The 14,998-nt window shown below is 39.2% G+C and overlaps 1 protein-coding gene across 6 annotated transcripts in view; it reads left to right on the top strand.

The window, feature by feature from the left end:
- CBR4 (carbonyl reductase 4) overlaps positions 1-14,998 on the top strand; it is a 160,624-nt gene that overhangs the window by 29,206 nt on the left and 116,420 nt on the right. Inside the window, exon 5 of one of the 6 annotated variants that reach the window (XR_013446561.1) lies at positions 6,153-6,332. The exons of the other annotated variants lie outside the window; for them this stretch is intronic. The gene's annotated coding sequence lies outside the window, so the exon portion shown is untranslated. The remainder of the gene's footprint in view (positions 1-6,152; positions 6,333-14,998) is intronic. 6 annotated transcript variants of the gene reach the window in all.

Here is a 14,998-nt window from a genome sequence, read left to right as displayed (position 1 = left end):
GCCTCATAGAATGAATTTGGAAGTTTTTCTTCCTTTTCTATTTTTTGGAGTAATTTGAGAAGAATGGAATAGGTATTAACTCTTATTTAAATTTTTGGTAGAATTCGCCTATGAAGCCATCTGCTATTGGACTTTTGTTTGTTGGGAGTTTTTTGATTATTGACTCAATTTTTTTTCTGGTAATTGGTCTGTTCAACTTTTCTATTTCTTCCTGTTTCAGTTTTGGTAGGTTATATTTCTAGGAATTTATCCATTTCTTATAGGCATATAATTTTTCATAATATTTTCTTATAATTGTATTACTGTGGTGTTATTTCCCCTCTCTCATTTGTGATTTTATTTATTTGGGTCTTTTTTTTTTCTTGATGACTCTGGCTACAAGTTTATCAGTTATATTGTGGGTTTTTTTTTTTTTCCCCACAGAACCAACTCCTGGTTTCATTGACCTGTTGTTTTTTGTTTGTTTTTTAGTTTCTGTATCATTTATTTCTGCTCTAATCTTAATTATTTTCTTCCTTCTGCTGGTTTTAGATTTTGTTTTTTGTTTTTTTTTTCCTAGCTCCTTTAAGTGGAAGGTTAGGTTGTTCAAGATTTTTCTTGCTTCTTGAGGTAGGCCTGTATTGCCATAAACTTCCCTCTTAGGATCGCTTCTGCTGCATCCCAAAGATTTTTAACCTTTGTGTTTTCTAAAGGTTTTATTTATTTATTTATTTATTTATTTATTTATTTATTTATTTGTCAGAGAGAGAGAGCAAGTGCGAGAGCACAAGCAGGGGGAGCGGCAGGCAGAGGCAGAGGGAGAAACAGGCTCCCACTAAGTAAGGAGCCCAATGCGGGACTCGATCCCAGGACCCTGGGATCATGACCTGAGCTGAAGGCAGACACTTAACCGACTGAGCACCCAGGCGTCCCAACCTTTGTGTTTTCATTTTTATTTGTTTCGATGTACTTTTTTATTATTTTATTTACTTTTTGATCCATTCATTGTTTAGTAGCATGTTACTTAACCTCCATGTATTTGTGTTCTTTCCAGGTTTTTTCTTGTGGTTGACTTCTAGTTTCATTGCATTGTGGTCAGAAAAAATGCATGGTATGACTTCAATCTTCTTGAATTTGTTGAGGCTTTTTTTGTGGCCTAATATGTGATCTCTTCTGAAAAATGTTCCGTGTGCATTTGAAAAAGAATGTATTTTCTGCTGTTTTAAGATGGAATGTTCTGTATATGTCTGTTAAATCCGTATGTTCCAGTGTGTTCTTCAAAGCCATTTTTTCCTTGTTGATTTTCTGTTTCGATGATCTATTACTGTAGGTGGGGTGTTAAAGCCCCCTACTATTTTATTATTGTCCATTAGTTCCTTTATGTTTGTTATTAACTGTTTTATTTTTTTGGGTGCTCCCACATTGGGTGCACAAATATTTACAGTTGTTATATCTTCTTGTTAGATTGTCCCCTTTATTATTATATAGTGTCCTTTGTCTGTTGTTACAGTCTTTGTTTTAATGTTCCTTTTGTCTCATATACGTGTTCCTACTTTGTCTTTCTTTTGACATCCATTTGCATGCTAGATGTTTCTCCGTCCCCTCACTTTTAATCTGCAAGTGTCTTTAGGTCTGAAATGAGTCTTTTGTAGGCACCATATAGATGGGTGTTGGTTTTTTTTCATCCATTCTGTCAGGCCATGTCTTTGATTGGAATGTTTAGTCCACTTACATTCGTAGTAATTATTGATAGTATATATTTATTGTCATTTTATTACTTGTTTTATGGTTATTTCTAAAGATCTTCTCTGATGCTTTCTTGCCTTTCTGTCTTTCATGGTGTGCTGGTTTTCTTTAGTGATATATTTGGATCTTTTGTATATTTATTAATGGTTTTTGCTTTGTGGTTACCATTGGTTTTGTATATAATATTTTCTGCATATCACTGTCTATATTGAGTTGATGGTCATTTAAGTTTGAACCCATTCTTTACTCATCTCCTCCCCACATTTTAGGTATATGGTGTCATATTTTACGTACTTTCATTTTGTGAGTCCCTTGATTGATGTTTTACAGAAACCTTCATACCGTGATTTTTGGTCTCTCCTTTCCACTTAAAGAGTCCTCTGTAATATTTTATGCAGGGCAGGTTTACTGGTCATGAATTCCTTTAGTTTTTGTCTGGGAAACTCTTTTCTCCCTCCTTCTCTTCCCAAATGTTAGCCTTGCTGGATAGAGTATTCTTGGCTGCAGGTTTTTCCCATTCAGCACTTTGAATTTATCATGCCACTCCTTTCTGGCTTGGAAAGTTTCTGCTGAAAAATCCTGATAACCTATTGGGGTTTCCTTTGTGTGTAGCTGTTTTCTTTTCTCTTGCTCCTTTTAATGTTTTTCCTTTATCACTATATTTTGCCATTTTAATGACAATATGTCTTGATGTGGATCTGCTTTTATTGATTTTGTTGGGGGTTCTCTGGGCCTTCTGGATCTGGATATCTGTTTCCTTCTCCAGATTAGGGAAGTTTTCAGCTATTATTTCTTCAAATAAATTCTCTGCCCTCTTTTCTCTCTCTTCTTCTTCTGAGGCTCCTGTAATACTAAAGTTATTATGTTTCACAGAGTCATTGAGTTCCCTAACTCTATTCTTGTTTTTTTTGTAATTCTTTTTTCTCTCTTTTGTTCACCTTGATTACTTTCCACTGCTCTGTCTTCTAGGTCATTAATTCATTCCTTTGCTTCTTCCAGCCTGCTGTTCATTCAATCAAGTGTGTTTCTCATGTGCCCTCTACCTCTATGTTATTACTTACCTGTGTATTAATGGTCTCATTGATGTTCTCCACTCTTCTCAAGTCCAGCGAATATCCTTATGATTACTGCTTTAAATTCTCCATCAGGCATGTTATTTATATCTGTTTTGCTTGTATATCTGGCCGTGACCTTGTCCTTTTGTTCATTTGGGAGAAATTCCTTTGTCCTCTCATTTTGTGTAAGTCTCTGTGCCTGTTTCTGTGTTAAGAAAGTCAGGGTGTTTCCTGTTCTTGAGTGTAATGCTTTATGAAGAAGACATCCTGGAGTGCCCTGCTGTGTAGTGTCCCCTGTTCCCCAGGGCCTGCAACTTCTGTGAGTGTCTCCAGTATGTGTTGCATATGCTCTGCTGTTGTGTTGTCACCACTTTATCCTTCAGGCCAGTTATCTGCAGAGGTTCTCTTTCCCTGCTGTGGGCAGTGTTTGATCCCTGGCCTGAATGTGATGTGTTTTAACTAGGTGTTCTTTTGTGGAATGAGACCTGTCACCTCCTCCATCAGGACCAAGGCCTTGCAAAACTCCCAGGTTGGGAGACAGGATGTGGGCAGGGGTTTGGGCCTGTCTTTTGGGGATGGGGCCTGCCACACTGGGACTGAGGCAAGTGAGACTGGGAAGGGCAGTTCCACCAGACTATGGGGAGTGGGGTTTGGTGTAAGCAAGTTAGGTAGCAAGTGTTTGTGCTTCTCTGGTTCCTGCAGGTGGCTCTGTGTTTATGCTTAGCGGTGGGGAAGGGAAATGGTGCCTGCCAATTCCTTTATTCCCAGAGGGGTCTCTGTGAATGTTGCCTCTGTGGGATAAGCTTCTGAGATGAGCAAGTCACCTCCTCATTGTGTGCCCCAGGCACTCTTCAGATCACTGTTTTAATGCTGTACTTCACAGGCTGTTTGCCCTGCCTTTTCTCCAAGAGCAGTACCAGTGCCTGCAAGCTCTCCCATAGCCAAGCATGGTGACCTTTAAAATTCCTGACTTTAAGCCCTGCTGGTTGCAAGAACTCATGAAATTCGGGCCCTCTCGCTTTCTAAGCCAATTGCTATGGGGATTTGTCTTCCTTTTGCACTCCCCTGTATGTTAGTCTGTCTCTTTCCCTCCTCTGTGACCATGATTCCCTCCCCACCTCTGTGGCCATTATATGTTTCTCCAGTTGGCATCTCCACTCTCCTAGCCTCCTCGATGTGGCCTCTTCTCTACCTTTAGTTGTGGAGTTTGTTCTACTGGTCTTCAGATCAATTTCTGGGGAATTTTGGATGATTTCATAGTCATCTAGTTGTATTTGTGGGACGAGGTGAGCCTAGGGTCCTCATACTCAGCCACCATCTTCCACTCCATGGAGCCACTTGAGATGGTCATATGATTTTTATCCTTCATTTTGTTAATGTGGCATATCACATTAATTGATATGTGAATATTGAACCAGCCTTCCATCCCTGGAGTAAATCCCACTTGATATGGTGAATGATCCTTTTAATGTATTGTTGAATGCAATTTGCTAATACTTTGTTGAGGATTTTTGCATGTATGTTCATCAGGGATATTGGCCTGTAGTTTTCTTTTTTGCAGTGTTCTTGTCTGGTTTTGGCATCAGGGTAATGCTGGCCTCATAGAATATATTTGGAAACTTCCTTTTCTGCTTTTTAGAATAGTTTGAGGAGAATAGGTATTAACTCTATTTTCTTTTAAAGGTTTATTTTATTTAGGGAGAGAATGCTCAAGCAGGGGGAGGGGCAGAGGGAGAGGGAGAGAGAGAATCCTCACGCAGACTCCCTGCTGATCATGGAGCCCAACGTGGGGCTCAATCTCAGGACCCTGAGATCAGACCTGAGCTAAAAATCAAGAGTCCACCACTTAACTGACTCAGCCACCTAGGACCCCCCTCCCCCCCAACTCTTTTTTAATTGATAAAATTAATCTCTGAATCCATCTGGCCATGGACTCTTGTTTTTTTGGGAGTTTTTGCTTACCGATTCATTTTTGTTCCTAGTAATTTGAATGTTCAGGTTTTCTATCTCTTCCTGATTCAGTTTTAGAATATTCTAGGAATTTATCCATTTCTTCTCCATTATCCAGTTTGTTGGCATATAATTTTTTATAGTAGTCTCTTATAATCCCTGTATTTCTGTGGTGTTGGTAGTTCTTTTCTTTCCTTTTTGATTATATTTATTCAGGTTCTCTCTCTTTTTTTCCTTCGTTGGCTTAAGGTTTATCAATTTTCTTTATCTTTTCAAAGAAGCAGCTCTTGGTTTCATTGATCTTTTCTGTTTTTTTTTTTTTTTTTTGGTCTCTATTTCATTTATTTCTTCTCTGGTCTTTATTATTTCTTTCCTTCTACTAAATTAGAGCTTTGTTTCTCTTTTTCTAGTTCCTTTGGTGTAAGGTTAGATTGTTTAATATTTTTCTTATTTCTTGAGGTAGGCCTGTATCATTATGAATTTCCTGTTAGAACTGCTTTTGCTGCATACTGAAGATTTTGGACCATAGTGTTTCTATTTTAATTTGTCTCCATGTATTTTTTTTATTTCCTCTTTGATTTGTTGTCTGACTCATTCATTGTTTTGTAGCATGTTATTTAGCTTCTGCATGTTAGTGTTTTTCCTTTTTTTTTTTCCTTGCAATTGATTTCTAGTTTCATACCATTGTGGTTAGAAAAGATGCATGCTTTGACTTCAGTCTTCTTAAATAATTTATTAAGACTTGTTTTGTTACTTAACATGTGATTCTGGAGAATTCCATGTGCATTTGAAGAGAATGTGTTTTCTCTTGTTTTTGGATTCAAGATTTATATTATGTTAAGTTCATCTGGTCTAATGTGTTGTTTAAAGGCACTGTTTCTGTATTGATTTTCTGCTTGGATGATCTGTCCATTTATGTAAATGGGATGTTAAAGTCCTCTACTACTTTGTATTTCTTTTAGTTTTTCTCTTTATGGCTGTTAATATTTGCTTTATGATGGCTGTTAATATTTGCTTTATGTATTTAGTTGCTCTAATGTTGGTTTCATAGATATTTACAATTGTAATATTCTCTTGTTGGACTGATTCCTTTATCATTATAGGGACGTGGGACATTCTTTGGGTCTTGTTACAGTCTTTGTTTTAAATTCTGTTTTGTCTGATACAAGTATTACTACCCTGGCTTTTTTTTTTTTTTTTTTTTGCTTCCTTTTGCATGCATTATCTTTTCCATCCTCTCACTTGCAATTTGTATGTGTCTTTAGACCTGATGTGAGTCTCTTGTAGGCAGCATATATATGGGTCTTTTTTTTTTTTTATCCATTCTGCCATCCTGTGTCTTTTGATTTGAGTGTTTAGACCATTTACACGTCAAGTAATTATTATTATTATTTTTTAAGATTTTATTTATTTATTTGACAGAGAGAGAAAGGGAGAGAGCGAGCATAAGCAGGGGGAGCAGCAGAGGGAGAAGCAGGCTCTCCACTGAGCAGGGAGCCTGATGTGGGACTCGATCCCAGGACCCTGGGATCATGACTTGAGCCGAAGGCAGACGTTTAACCAACTGAGCCACCCAGGCGTCCCTAAAGTAATTATTGATAGGTATGTACTTACTGCAGTTTTGTTAATTGTTTTCTTATTTTTGTGGTTCTTCTCTGTTCATTCTTTTCTTTCCCTCTTTTCTTGTGATTGATGATTTTCTTCAGTGTTATGCTTTCTTATCTTTATTTTTTGTGTATCTATTATAGGTTTTGGGTTTGTGGTTACCATGAGGTTTATATTATAACATCCTAAATATATATAGTAGTCTATATTAAGTTGATGGTCAATTAAGTTCAAACACATTCTAAAAGAAATTTTATTTTATACCCCCTCCATGTTTTATGTATATGTTATCATATTTTACATCTTTTTATTCACAGTTTTCTTATTTCTAATTATAACCCTCTCTTTTTCACTTAAAGAAGTGCCTTTAACGTTTCTTACAAGGCTGGGTTAGTGGTGATGAATTCCTTTAACTTCTATTTTTCTGGGAAACCTTTTATTTCTCCTTCAATTCTGAATGATAACTTTGCTGGGTAGAGTATTATTGGTTGTAGGTTTTTTCTTTTCATCACTTTGTGTATATCATGCACTCCCTTCTGGCCTGCTGAGTTTTTGCTGAAACATCAGCTGAAAGCCTTATTTGGTTTCCATCATTCATAATTGTGTGCTTCTCTCTTGCTGCTTTTAAAATTCTTTCTTTAATCTTTGACATTTTAATTATTATGTGTCATGGTGTGGACCTCCTTGGGTTCAGCTTGTTTGGAACTCTGTGCTTCCTGAATCTGGATGTGTGTTTCCTTCCCTAGGTTAGGGACGTTTTCAGCTATTATTTCTTCAAATAATTTTTCTGCCCCTTTGTCTCTCTGTCCTTATTCTGGGACCCCTATAATGCCAGTGTTTTGGTTTGCTTGATATTGTCTAAGAGGTTCCTTATCCTTTTCTTCCTTTTTTTTTTTTCTTTTTTGCTGTTTAGTTTGGGTGCTTTACATTACCCAGTCTTCCAGATAGCTGATCTGTTCTTCTGCATATTCTAATCTAGTGTTGATTCCCTCTAGTATATTTTTCATTTTAGTTATATTCTTCAGTTCTGATTGTAAAAAATATTTTCTGTGTCTTTGTTGATGTTATAAGTGAGTTCATCCACTCTTCTGTCTAGTCTGGTTAGGATCTTTATGATCATTTCTTTAAACTCTTTATTAGGCATATTTCTTAACTTTTTTTATTTAGGTTTTTTTTTTTTTTAACTTTTTTGTCTTGTTCTGTCATTTGGAACATATTCCTTTGTCTCCTTGTATTGTTTGACTTTCTATGTTTGTTTCTGTGAATTAGGCAGAACAGCTACTTCTCATAAAGTTGAAGGAATGGTCTTATTGTATATCATCCTTTGTGTAGACTGTGGATGCCTGTGACTTAGGTTGGTTGGCTGGAGCTGTGACTGGTGTGGGCTGGGTCTGCCCTGGTGAGATGGCTAGAGCTGAAGTTGGTGTGGGCCAGGATGGTCCCAGGGCTCTCTGTGCAGAGGATGCTGTAGCAGGACAGCTGATGCTGAAGTGGTTCAAACCAGGGGATTCTGAGGTTATCCATGTGGGGGTTGCCCTGGCAGGACAGCTGAAGCTGAAGTTAGTACAAGCCAGGGAGTCCTGGGGCTCTCTTCATAGAGGGCACTGTGATAGGATAGCTGAAGCTGAAGTGGGTGTCCTGGAGTGCTCAGTGCAGGGGCACCCAGGCAAGGTGGCTGGAGCCAAGGCAAGGTACACGTTGGTCCCAGCGCACTTGGTTTATGTGGCACCCTGGTGGGGCAGCTGGAGCTGAATTGCACGTGGGTTGGGGAGTTCTGGGGCACTCTGCATAGCACATGATCTGGCAGGGTGGCTGGATGTGAGGTGGGGCATGGATGGGTAGAGGTCCTGAGGTGCTCTGCACAGAGGTGCCCTGGTAGGACATCTGTAGCTGAAGTGGTCTTGGGCCAAGATGCTCCTGGGACAGCTGGAGCCAAGGTGTGAACTGGGGTGTCCAGTAGTGCAGTGTGCCAGGGTTGCCTGTGCCAAGTTGTCTGGAGCCAAAGTGGTGTGGGCCTGGAGTGTTCCAGTGTGCTTTGGCCTGTGTCTTCTTGGTGAGATGCCTGGAGCTGTGATGGGTGCTGGCCAGTAGTGTCCTGATGTGCACAGTGCTGAGGCCGCCTTAGTGGGATGGCTTGGGCTGGTGTGGGCTAGGGCCCCAGGGCTTGCTGAGGTGGTAGGCTGGCTAGGGTGCATGGACTCTTGTTCATGTCCATGTTATCAAGGTGGAGGGGAAAGTAAACTGTAGTGCTTGCCAGGCCTTCTGACCAGGAGAGAGTTGCAGTAGTTCCCCTGCCATTTGGCAGGGTTCCAGGGAAGTTCTTCCATATTCTAGTTGGCCTCTTAAACCACAGCTTTTGCTTTTTTTTTTTCTTTTCCTGTGCCCCAGGTTATCTTGGCTGGTATGGGCTTTGTGCCTAGGGCTTGCTGAGGCAACAGGCCAGCTATGACATCTGGACCTTGCTCCAGTCTGTGCTATCAGGTGGGGGGGGGTGTGTAAACTGGGGCACCTGCCAGCCCCTCTAACCCACAGAGTTCCAACAGCTCCCCCGCCATTTGGCAGGGTTCTAGGCCTAGTTCCTTTATATTCTACTTGCCCTTTTAAACTGTGGCTTTTTTATTCTGTGTCCCAGGACAGATGAGTCTGTTCACAGTTCCTTAGTACCATTCACCCCCCACCCTGTACTCCCAACTGGAGTTTGCAGTGTTGGAGGGGGGTGATTACTTTATTACTTTATTACTGTGTCTCCTCTCGCCATTCTCTATGTGGTCTCTATCTTTTGTCATGCAGAAGTTGTTCAGTCAGCCCTCAGTTCTTCAGGAGGAATTGCTCTATATATAGGTACAGATTTGTGCCCGTGGAGGAGGTGAGTTCAGGGTCTTCCTACATTGCCATCTTGGAATCAGCTTCTTCCCCCCCCCCAAATTTTAAACATATGTCAGGAACCCCATTTCTGGAAATTTTGTTATGTGTATAATAGAGTGAAGAAAATGTGGAGATACTTTAGAAAGAAAAGTTTTCAGTGATTCAGAATGTTCATTACTTCATTAAGTATTTATTCATTCCTACTATGTACCAGATCCTACTAGTCATGGGAGGCACAATGGTGAGAAAAACAAACAGAAATGAGTCCTGGCTTCCTGGAGCTCACAGACTAATGGGGGGTTAGGGTGGGGGGCAAACATACCTTAAACAATCACACACATATAAAATTGCAACTGAGAGGAACACTGCAGGAATGAGAAGCTCTTATTACTACTGAATCATCTTACTGGGGAATTTGACCTATTCTGAAAGTTTAGGAATGGCTTCTCTGAGGCATGGATGGTTGAACTTAAATTAAGCCTTCCATTCAGAAGGAACAGCATGTGTAAAAATCTTTTTGGTGAGAGGGAGCATGGTGAATCAGGGATTGAAAGGCCATGATGCCTGGAATGCAGAGCAAAGGGGAGGGGGTGGGTGTGAGAAGAGGCCGTAAATCTAGTCTGTACAGATCTTTGAGCCCATGTTAAATGTTTTGTACTTTATCATAAGAGCCATTGAAGGATTTTAGGTAGAATCATGATGCATTTTGAAAAGATCATGCTGGCTTTAGTGTGGAGAAAAGAAAAAGAAAATAGTGCCGGAAGGGTAGTCCAAGTGAGCAATAATAGTAGGTTGAATCTAGGGGTAGTGGGAATCGAAATGGAGGTAAGTGGTCAGAGTTGAAAATCAGCAATACTTGGCAATGGATTGAATATAGGAAACAGATGCATTTATGACTTACAAACCTGGATGAGTGGTGGCGTTCGCAAAAAATACTAAGACCAAGTTTTGTGGAGGGAGAGGGGGGACGATCATGAGTTTAATTTTAAACATGCTGAATTGAGGTGTCTTGGAGATATCTAAGAGGAGACCTCAAATATGTATAAATCAGGAACTCCAAGGGAAAATGTGGACAAGAGATACACTGTAAATCATCTCTGTATAAATGGTAATTAAAGTCTTGAGCACTAAGGAATGGAAGAGATTGCCCATGTAGAGAGTTTAGGGTGAGAATATGGTGATGATATTTCCAGATACTTGGATAGTACTTGCTATGTGCCAGGCACTGTTCTAAGTGTGAACATAGGGTGGAGACTTGAGGGACATTGGCATTTCCTCATCTGTTAGAGATAGATGAGCCTTCAAGAGAGTATTGAGAAGGACTAGTCAGAGTGGTAGGTAGGAAATGAGAGGACTGTAGAAAGCCACTGAAGCCATTGAAAAAAAATTTTTCTTGAAGGAGGGAGTCCTGAGTATCAGTATGCTGAACATGTTAAGTAAGGGGCAAAAAGATGGATTAGTTATATGGAAATGATTGGTTACTTAGAATTATTTTTGTGGATTGATGGGTGCAGAATCCAAAAGCAAGTGGGGAAGGAAATTGAAATTGGGTCTTTACTTCACATTAAATGCAGAGATCAATTCCAGAACAGTCAGTATCCAGAATATAAAATGAATAATAAATCAATAAGAATAACCCAGTAGGAAAAGGTGCAAAGGTACAAAACAGGCATTTTATGGAAGAGGAAACATAGTCAACGTATGTTGAACATATGTTTAAACTAATTAAGGATATACAAATCAAGACCACAGTGAGACTTCATTTGACAGTTGAGTGGCAAAAATTAATGAGTCGGATAATACTAACTGATAGCAGGATTTCTCAAACTTTAATTTGAATCATTTAAAGATCTTTGAAAAATGTACATTCTGATTTAGCAGATCTGGAGTGGGGCCTGAGATATACTGGCTTTCTAACAAAGTTCTAAATGATGCCTGTGCTGATGCTCTGTGGACCATAATTTCATTTGCAAGGTTGTAAAGGATAGAAGTCAGCAGACTCCCTTAAATATGACACGCTGAATGAGTATTAATTGGTACACAGTTTGGGAACTAGGTAGACATTACTAGTAAAGTTGAACACACACACACTTTATAACCCTGTTGTTGATCCAAGAGGAACTCTTGCATATGTACACATATATGTAGCAGAAGATGTCAGATCTCCATCCATATCACTTTGGAACCCTTGACCATATTTGTGCATGTTAGTCCTGGTACTCTTTCATTCCCAGTAGCCACCACCTTTTTCTCTTTGTTGACAGGCTGTCCTAACACTGCCAGAACATTCTTTGTCTGCGTGCCCAAAAAGTTAGAAGTGCCTGGGAATTTATGTTCCCTAGGCTTATGTCCACTAGGGAGTTAGTGTTTCCATTTTGTTCAGATAAATACCCAGAGGTGGAATTGCTGAATCATGTTGTAGTGCTATTTAAAATTTTTTGAAGAACCTCCTCCTGTTTACTGTAGTGGCTGCACCAATTTATATTCCCACCAGCAGTGCACAGGGTTTTCCTTTCTCCATATCTTCACCAACACTTATTATTTCTTGTTCTTTTTTATAATAGCCATTTGGACAGGCGTGAGGTGGTATCTCCTTTAGTTTTGATTTGCATTTCCCTCATGATTAGTCATATTGAGCACTTTTTCATGTACATGTTGACTATCTGTATGTCTTTTTTGGGAAAGTGTTCAGGTCCTCTGCCCATTTTTTAATCAGATTGTTTGTTTTTTCTAACTATTGAGTTGCATGGGTTTCTTTAATATAAGTTTTTTATATTAACCCATTATCAGATATATGATTTGCATATTTTCCTCCTATTTGGTAGGTTGCCTTATCATTTTGCTGATGGCTTCCTTTGCTGTGCAGAAGCTTTTTAGTAGTTCTCCTTGTCTAGTTTTGCTTTTATTGCCTTTGATTTTGGTGTCAGATCCAAAAATTCATCAAAGACAAATGTCAAGGAGCTTACCACCTGTGTTTTTTTTCTAGCAGTTTTATGGTTTAAGGTCTTACATTCAGGTCTCTAATCCTGAGTTAATTTTTGTGTATGGTGTAAGGTAGTGATCCAGTTTCATTTTTTTGCATGTGGCTATCTGATTTCCTCAACACCATTTATTAAAGATACTGTCCTTTCCCCGTTGTATTTATTGGCTCCTTTGTCATAAATTAACTGACCATATTTGTGTGTTTTTATTTCTGGGTTCTCGATAATGTTCCATTGAACTTTGTTTTTGCCCTGATATCATACTGTTTTGACTACTGTACCTTTGTAGTTAGGGGGCATGAGGCCTCTAGGTTTGTTCTTCTTTTTCAAGATTGCTTTGGCTATTTGGGGTCTTTTATGGTTCTGTACTAATTTTAAGATTGTTCTGTTTCTGGGAAAAATGCCATTGGAATTTTAATAGGGATTGCCTTGAATTTGTAGATTGCTTTGGGTAGTGTGGACATTTTAATAGTCCACTGGAGAGAGAGATCTCTCCAGATCCTTAAAGAATTATTGGGAACTGGGTCAAGCTAATATTGCTACCAGGGGATATGAGACCCCATAATGATTCTCATGTGAATATGGGGGCATATGGAGGCCAGGTGATAAATGGAGTGCTGGCTCAAGTCTGTCTCACAGCTGGGCTCACTGTATCTCTAGACTCACTGTGTGGTCATTTTCCCTGTTCTTGAATGTGTAATCAGTGTGGATATATTTAGTAATTGGCAGCACCATCATATTTAACCTATGGAATAAGAGCCCTTGTAGTAGGAAAGGACAGGTGGAAACTACTGGGACTGTTGCACAAAAAAGTAAATCAGAAGAAATAACATAGCCTGGTTGAATGGTAGAGATTAATGTTAGTCTTAAAGACTTAATGGTTGAGGGTGGTGATTCCTGTCTACTCGCACTTAATGAGATTTTCCCTGCAAAGGACAGATAGTAGGTGATGGTGAACACATTGGTGAACACATTTAACCAAGCAATTTCCTGACCATAGTTGCTTTATCAGATAAAAATGTCTTTACTAGAGTAGAGCAACACGATCTGTGGCACTTCATATGCAGCTATTGATAATGAAGAATGAATGCCTTTTTAACTATCGGGAAGGGGTATCAGAAGCAGTTCACACATACTTAGCATGGACAGAAGTACACATTTATGGTCATGCCCTAGGGCTATATCAACTCCACTTCCCTCGGTTACAAGGTAGTCCAAAGGGACCTTGATTGTCTGGAAATTCAGCAAAACATCATGATCCACTATATTAATGACATCATGTTTGCTAATAACACTCTTTGACAATGTCCTACATTCCCTCGCCCCCTTATATTTTTATTGCATCTGTCTGGCAAATCATAAATTTACATGAACAGCTCTTGGCTTTCTCTGTGCTAACAGCGGAAGAGCTAAAGGCTGTGTTAGGAAGTCATGTAAAAGGGAAAATTGGCTTTATGAGAAATTCATGACTGTCAACCTCAGATGGTGATTTTATTTTCTCTGTAGAGAACATGAGACACTCTATAGTCATCTCCAAGAGGGGCATTGGGGTTTGAGGAGAGTAGAGGAGGTTTGAATTTGTCATGATGGAGAGCGAGAAAGTGAGGTGTTTAGAGGAAGGTAGTATAATTGCCAGATAGTGTTGAGGGCCATGTTTGAAGATTATCTGCTACAAAGTTGAGGCATGCAGTATTCTGTAATTATGTTTTTTCCCATTCTCAGTTTTGGAGGTTTTCTGGAGTTAATAATTGCTTTGTTTTATATTTGTTTAGTTCGAGATATATCCATCAAGATTCTATGCCCCAAACTTTTTAACAGAACTCTAAAACTCCTCTCTGTAGCATGATCTTTGTTTGTTTGAGGTACCTTCCTAGTGCCTCCCTGCCTTATCCCCTATCCACCTACTCCAATCTGGACTGAATGCTTTTTAGTGTGCTGCACAATTTTCAAACTAGGACTTTCCCTTACCACTCTCCTGGAAATTTCTTTTGGCTTTTTTCTGTCTTGGATGATCTGTTATCCTAGCAAGAGATTGTTGGTTGTTCTCTAAAGTCCATCATCCCCTCCTTTCATAGTAATAGAACCTTTTATTTTTAGTTTGACATATGGCCAGCCACACTTCCCAAATTGCCTTGCAGCTAGGTGTGGTCATGTGACTAAATTCTAACCAGTGAAATAGAAGCGTAAGTGTTTGGTTCACTGTAACTGTAGTATTTAACACAGTGATCAACCCAGATCCACAGTAAATATTTGTTGACTTACTAAATCAATATGTTGCCTAGCCTTGGAGCCCCTTGACAGTTCCTTGTCATCTCTTGACAGTTTTTCCTGCTTATTGAAATCTTACTATTCAAGCCTACTCTCTATATCCTGCAAGAAGTTTTCCTTGTCCCCACTCTTCCCCCATTAGGATTATTTCTTATATTAAAGTCTATACCCGAGTTGAGGAGTTATAACTGATAAGTGGTCTCTGTGTGCTTGCTATAATGGCTGGAGTGCTTTGATACGAAGAGTATTAAGTATTGTTCTGTGACATTTTTAGCACTGCTTACAACAAAAAGTTGATAAAAGAGAAGGTCCTCTGGCTTGTAGGGAGAAAAATACTTGATATTGTATTAATTTAGTCTTTACTTGTCTCCATTGGGTTATAAGTCTAGATTGAGGGTCTTCTTTATTTTTTCACATTGTTTTGTCCTATGTCTGGCATGATGACAGATTGATTTTGACAAAATTGAATTGTATGGGTGATAATTGGATTAAATGAGTATTGGGAACCTTCAGTAATTAAGGTTACTGATTTCCTGGAAGAAAAGGTCA

Source organism: Halichoerus grypus, chromosome 3 (genome assembly GCF_964656455.1).
Source record: "Halichoerus grypus chromosome 3, mHalGry1.hap1.1, whole genome shotgun sequence".
In the NCBI taxonomy this organism is placed as follows: domain Eukaryota; kingdom Metazoa; phylum Chordata; class Mammalia; order Carnivora; family Phocidae; genus Halichoerus; species Halichoerus grypus.
Note: the sequence above shows the minus strand (reverse complement) of the source record. Positions and strands in the feature narration are given on the sequence as shown.